A 6,284-nucleotide genomic window follows, 5' to 3' on the forward strand; every position below is an offset into this window, starting at 1 on the left:
CCATGCTGCTTGAAAGTGTAATAACTTAAACACCTTGCCTATGTCTGTGATTAAAAACTAAGCTCTACTCAGCTCATGTAATGCCCCTGACCTCCACCAGAGAGAGATTCTTGGTTATTCTTTGGGGGCAAATATGTCCATGGATCAGTGGATCAGGGACTGTTGAATCAGATATGTGTCCCTCTCTACATGTCATGGTTTGTAGAGATCAAAAATTTCCCTGAAAACACCCAGGTTTATGAAGCCAGGTGATCAGCCAGCTCTGAGGCCTAACTAGGGAGGCCAGAATCCTGCTCCCAGGACAGGGCTGGGATGGGGACGTCTGTGGTGATGTCATCTCCAGCTGTGAGCTCCAGAGCAATGCTGTCTGGGATGAGGGTCTGGGGCATCCTGAGCTCCTGGAGAAAGCTGGGTGCAGTTAAGAGCTCTATGAAGATTGTATGTGGTGGCAACGCTGCTGGGATAACCCATGGGTAGCCTAGAGAAGAAGTACTGTTTCCCACTGCAGGTGAACGTGAATTAAGGAAGAGAGGCTATTGAAATAGGCACTGAACAGAACATTATAGCCGAATCTATAACAGCAAAATATTTACCAGTTGTTGATTGGATGGGGTCAGTAAGTTCCATAATACTGGGTGTTGGGTATGGGGTCTTAATGAAAGGATTACAATGTTAAGGTTGTAGTAATCCACCGTGAAGCACCATTTATTTTTTTCCAGGCTTAAGCACAGGCAAGACTGAGCTGTCAAATGGAGAAGCAGTAGAGAGAATCACCCTTTTATTAATTAGGTTTTATATATTAAGTTTTAAACTTGAAGGTCCTGTACATCTGAATTGTGTCTCTCCCAAAATTACATACTGAAACCCTTACCCCAATACCTCAGAATATGTCTGAATTTACAGATACAGCCTTTAAAGGGTGTGGTTAAGTTCAAGTGAGACCATTAAGTTGGGCCCTAATCCAACATGACAGGTGTCGCTATAAAAGAAGAAATTTGGAGACATAAAGAGACCTCAGTGCTGGGTGTGCTCATAGGAAAGGTCATTTCAGGTCGGGAGAGAGGCCTCAGAGAAACCAAATACCCCACACCTTGGTCTTGGAATTCCAGCCTCCAGAACAGTGAGAAAATAAATTTCTAATGTTAAAGTCACCCAGTGTCTGGTAGCCCTAGCAGACTAACACATCTTGCTATAACTTACGTAGAGTCATATTAACTATTTTAACTGGGGACATGCAAGGTCCAACTTGTCTCATAGTTATAGCAATATTAACTATTTTTATTGGGGACCCCCAAGGTCCAAGCCAATTTGTAAGTGCCAAAGACTTAATTGAATAATATCTATTATTCATTGTGTTAGAGCATGTTTTAGGGCAATGAGTATTATGCCTGTGCAAAATTTAGGCAAAGCTACAGTTAAAATAAAGCATGGCTATTTTTCCCCTATAGTTATTTTGCCAGGATTACAGGCATTGCAGTGTTTAAATTTACTGAGATTCGCAGGTACAACTGTAACTTGAGTCCCAGCATTGACTAAGTTCATGAAGCTTTGTCAATTGGTGCATTTTAACATTTGTTAATCTGAAGCCCATGCTGCACAGGCACAAAAGCCAATCACGGCCCCTTTTATCTCTTTGTCATATAAATCCTTATAGTAAATTTTGTGTTTCCAATTGGGTCAAGTTATGGACCTTTGTTTTATTACATATTTATGGTACTGGGAAGGGGCACTGTTCCAGGCCCCAACAGAGAATTCTTGGATCTCGTGCAAGAAAGAATTTGAGACAAATCCATAAAGTGAAAGCAAGTTTATTAGAGAAAGTAAAGGAATAAGACAATGGCCTCTCCAGTGGCCAAGCACGGAGGCTCATGCCTGTAATCTCAGCACTTTGGGAGGCCGAGGAGGTGGACGGATCACCTGAGGTCGGGAGTTTGAGATCAGCCTGATCAACATAGAGAAACCCTGTCTCTACCAAAAATATTAAAATTAGCTGGGTGTGGTGGCGGGCACCTGTATTCCCAGCTACTCAGGAGTCTGAGGCAGGAGAATCACTTGAACCCAGGAGATGGAGGTTGCAGTGAGCTGAGATCGCATCACTGCACTCCAGCCTGGGCAACAAGAGTGAAACTCTGTCTTAATAATAATAATAATAATAATAATAAAAAAGAATGGCCACTCCATAGGCAGAGCAGTGGAATGGGGTGCTCAACTGCTTGTACTTATTGTTACTTTTTGATTATATACTAAACAAGCAGTGGATTGTCCATGAGTTTTCCAGGAAAGGTGTGGGCAATTCCTGGAATTGAGGGTTCCTCCCCCTTTTAGACCGTATAGGATAACTTCCTGACATTGCCATGGCATTCATAAACTCTCATGGTGCTGGTGAGAGTGTCTTTTAGCATGCTAATGCATCATAATTAGCGTGTAATGAGCAATGAGGACAACCAGATGCCACTTTCATCACCATCTTGGTTGTGGCTGGCTTCTTTACCGCAACCTGTTTTATCAGCAAGGTCTTTGTGACCCGTATCTTGAGCTGACCTACTATCTCATCCTGTGACTTAGAACGCCTACTTTCCTGGGAATGCAGCCCAGTAGGTCTCAGCCTTATTCAAGATTCTCCAGGCTTGAGGATGGAGCCTTATTTACCCAGCCCCTATTCAAGATGGAGTTACTCTGGTTCAAAAACCTCTGGCATTTATATTAAAATATATGGAATATATGAAACATTACATTTAGGTAATTTTCAATATTCATTTTATTTTCATCCCTGGTGTCTAGGCCTGCCCTCTCCCCCATTTCTGGGCTTCTGGCTGCCCAAAGCCAAGGTTTTGAGTTACCGTCTCTGGCTGACAACTCAAAGTGTGGACCTTCTAGGGGGCTTGTAGGAAGCAGGGTGTGGGGTGGGGATCACAGGCAGCCCAGCCTCTTTCCCAGGCTCTCCAATCCCCTCTAAGTGGGTGGGATTTACCCTTGGAACCTAGACACCTCCCTTTCCGGCTGCACACACCCCCGCCTGCTGTTTCCTCTAGAAATGCAAAACTCCATCACTGCACACACCTAGATCCCTGCCGCAGAAGAAATCTTTGAAAAATGAAGTGGCTTCCTTTCAGGACAATATCACCATTTATAGTTTCCTGCTATTTACATCATATACAATTTTATCTGAGTTGGGCAGAGTGCAAATGACACTAAAAACCAATGCAAAAGAGAATCAATCAGAAGATTTTTTATCACAGTATCAACCAAAATGCTCAATCTTATATGAAAGAGATATTTTCCCACTTTGTTCTTTCATAATTGTGACTTCTTTCCCTCTGGGTGTATATGTCACACATTTGTATGCATTTTCAAATGGGCTACAATTTGTAATTCCAACTTGGCTTGAAAATGCAATTCCATATCTAGACATGTAGTTAGATAATATTTTTCAGGAAATAGAATATATTTACTATCTGTATCCAATGATTTCACCCATGTTCATTCATGGGCACTCCTGCTACCTTGTGGGGGAAACCAAAAGGGATCGGGGCAAGTGGTGCCCTCAAAGGAGAGACAAGCTCCAATTATTAAAATATTTCAAATCCTCAGGTCTTTGCATACAAAATAATTTAGGACATAATTACTTTTTAGTTTAAATAGCCAAACTTTTTACTTGTGTTATTTTTTAAAACTAAATTTTATTGAGGTATTGATATGGAAAAGAGACAGGGAAATACTGCATAGAAGAGGGTGGCTCCCCAGCAAAAGCCCCACCCTCAAGCCTGGAGACCCATGGCCCTAACTGGGAAGAGGCATTTCTATTTTCGTACCCAAAAAGTTGCCCTTTGGCCCACCACACCCCCATATCCTGTACCCATATAAACCCCAAACCCCAGGCTCCAGGAGCAGATGAAGAGATGAAGAGATGAAGAGAAAAGCAGACAAACAGCAGAATGGTGCGGCAGAGAAAGCAGGAAGATGAGGAACACCTGAATGCTGAGAGGAGTTTAGCTGGGGGTGGTCAGAGAGGATTTTGGCTGCTGGATGGCCAAACTCCAGGGGAAGATCATCTTCCCACTCCATCCCCCTTTGCAGCTCCCCATCCATCCCTACTAAGAGCCACTTCTACCCCTCAAAGAAACCCCTGCATTTATCCTTCATGTCTGTGTGTGATCTGATTCTTCCAGGATGCTGGACAAGAGCTTGGGATACAGAAAGCTGCCACAATGACCCTCTGCTTTTGCAGAAAGGCTGAGGGTCCACTGAGCTGGTTAACACTCAAGCCATCCACAGATGCCAAGGCTAAAAGAGCACACTGTAGCACACACCCACTTGGGTTCCTGCGCCTGTCCCTGTGCGTGATCCCCCTCCCGTAAGGGGTTTGAATAGGCAGAGAGCCACACTACCTTGTCACACGTCCTGTGAGGGGGGCCAGAAAACTCTCCTGTCTCAGTGTAATTTGTGTTTACTAAAATTAAAATGCAGTTTGATGAGTTATGAGTTGTTTTAACCTTATTTTTATAGCAAAATTTATTAAATATACAATAAAAATATGTTTAAGAGGCACAGTTTGACTATAAGCATCTTAGTACATGGAATGGTTAACAGTTGTTAAAATCTCAGTATCATCAAATTGGGAAAATATCCAGTGTGACTGAATAGGAGCAATACCAAATTCGAGAATATTTGTTAAATATTTTATTACTCATTAGAAATCGAGGTATCCCAATGTGAAATCAGTGTGACCTAAAGCAAGCAACTCACATCACCTTGGAATCATGATTTCTTCTTCAGGAGAGATAAGGGGATTAGACTAAAAGATGTCTTAGGTCCCTACAGTTCAAAAGTGCTACGACTACCAGTCCATGCCCGCAGAACACCAACTCCTGCCCCTCCCTCTTGGAAACCCTCCTCCTGCACCTCCCATCCCTCCACACCCTCCTGCTTTTCCTGCTGCTCTTTCCTGATCTCCAGCGGCCTCTTCCTAAATGCTGGCGTTCCCCAGGCTTTACCCTTGGGCCTCTGATCCTGCACTGCCTGCTCTTCACAGCTGCAGCAGCTGCCTGCCTGCTCGTAACTTCCAGGTCTGTATGTTGCGGCCCCACGTCCTGGCCCCAGCATCCCGGAAGCACATCAGACGGCTGCTGGACATTTGTCCATGGATGTCCACAGGCACATCTAACTCCCCATGCCCAGATTCCCCTCCCTCACACCTCAAATGCTGCTTCTTTTCCCATTTTCTTTATTTCAATAAAAAGCACCCGCACTCATTTTAACCTCAAAATCACTGAGTGATTTAATATTCCTATGGAATAGTAATCTATGTATTGGACATGAGAAAATGGACGCTTAGGAAAGTGAAGGAACATGTCTAAGGCTACACAGCCAGTCAGTGGTGGAGTCTGGATTTGAACTCAGGTGTGTCCGACTTGAAGGCTAGGGCCCCGAACCCTGTCATCCACCCTCATGTGCCTCAGGCGGGAACGTGGGTGCTGTCCTGGATGCCTCCTCCCTGTCACCATGCACGGCCACTCTGCCAGGACTCACAGTCACACAGGGCTCTCGGATCAGCCCCTCGGACCTCTGGCCCAGCTTGGTCAATCCACCCTCACCCTTGCTTCACCCCTAACACAGCCATCTTCCAGCCAGTCTTCCATCTTCCTCTCTTCAAGCCATACTTCACATTGAGAAGAGGTGCTTTTGCTACGGTACAGGTGACACCACTCCCTGGCTTACAAGGTGCTGGTGGCAACCAGAAGCTCCCGGGATAGGAGCAAACATCGCACTCACAACAGCCTCTGTCTGCAGCTCCAGCATGGGGGTGGCCCTCACTAGCCACTATTTCATATTTGTGAACTTGTCTGCTTGTTAAAATGTACTTTTAACCCCCAAATCAATATTCATGTGGCTTTCACAGTCACAGGAAAACATGTGCAGAGCAGGGCAACAATTTGAGCCATCGGCCTCCCAGCGGAGGCCATGCAGGGCCCCATGCTGCCTTCCTGTTCCTACTCTCAACCTGCAAACCAGTCTTCTCATGGTCTATATAGTACCACTTTTTTTGCAGTTTTGAGCTTGTTGTTGGAGATTTCACTGTTTGAAACGGCCTCTAAGCATAATGCTGAAGCGCTGTCTAGTGTCCTTATGAGCAAGAAGGCTGTGATGTGCCTTACAGAGAAAACGCTTGTTAGCCAATCTTGGTTCAGGTGTGGGTTCTAGTGCTGCAAATTGTGAGTTCAACGCTCATGACAAGCACTACAGTGCATCCAGAAAGAGGAAGGAGAGCTTTCACCAACCTGTAC

The sequence above is a fragment of the Pongo abelii genome, chromosome 19, assembly GCF_028885655.2.
Source record: "Pongo abelii isolate AG06213 chromosome 19, NHGRI_mPonAbe1-v2.0_pri, whole genome shotgun sequence".
Lineage (NCBI taxonomy): Eukaryota > Metazoa > Chordata > Mammalia > Primates > Hominidae > Pongo > Pongo abelii.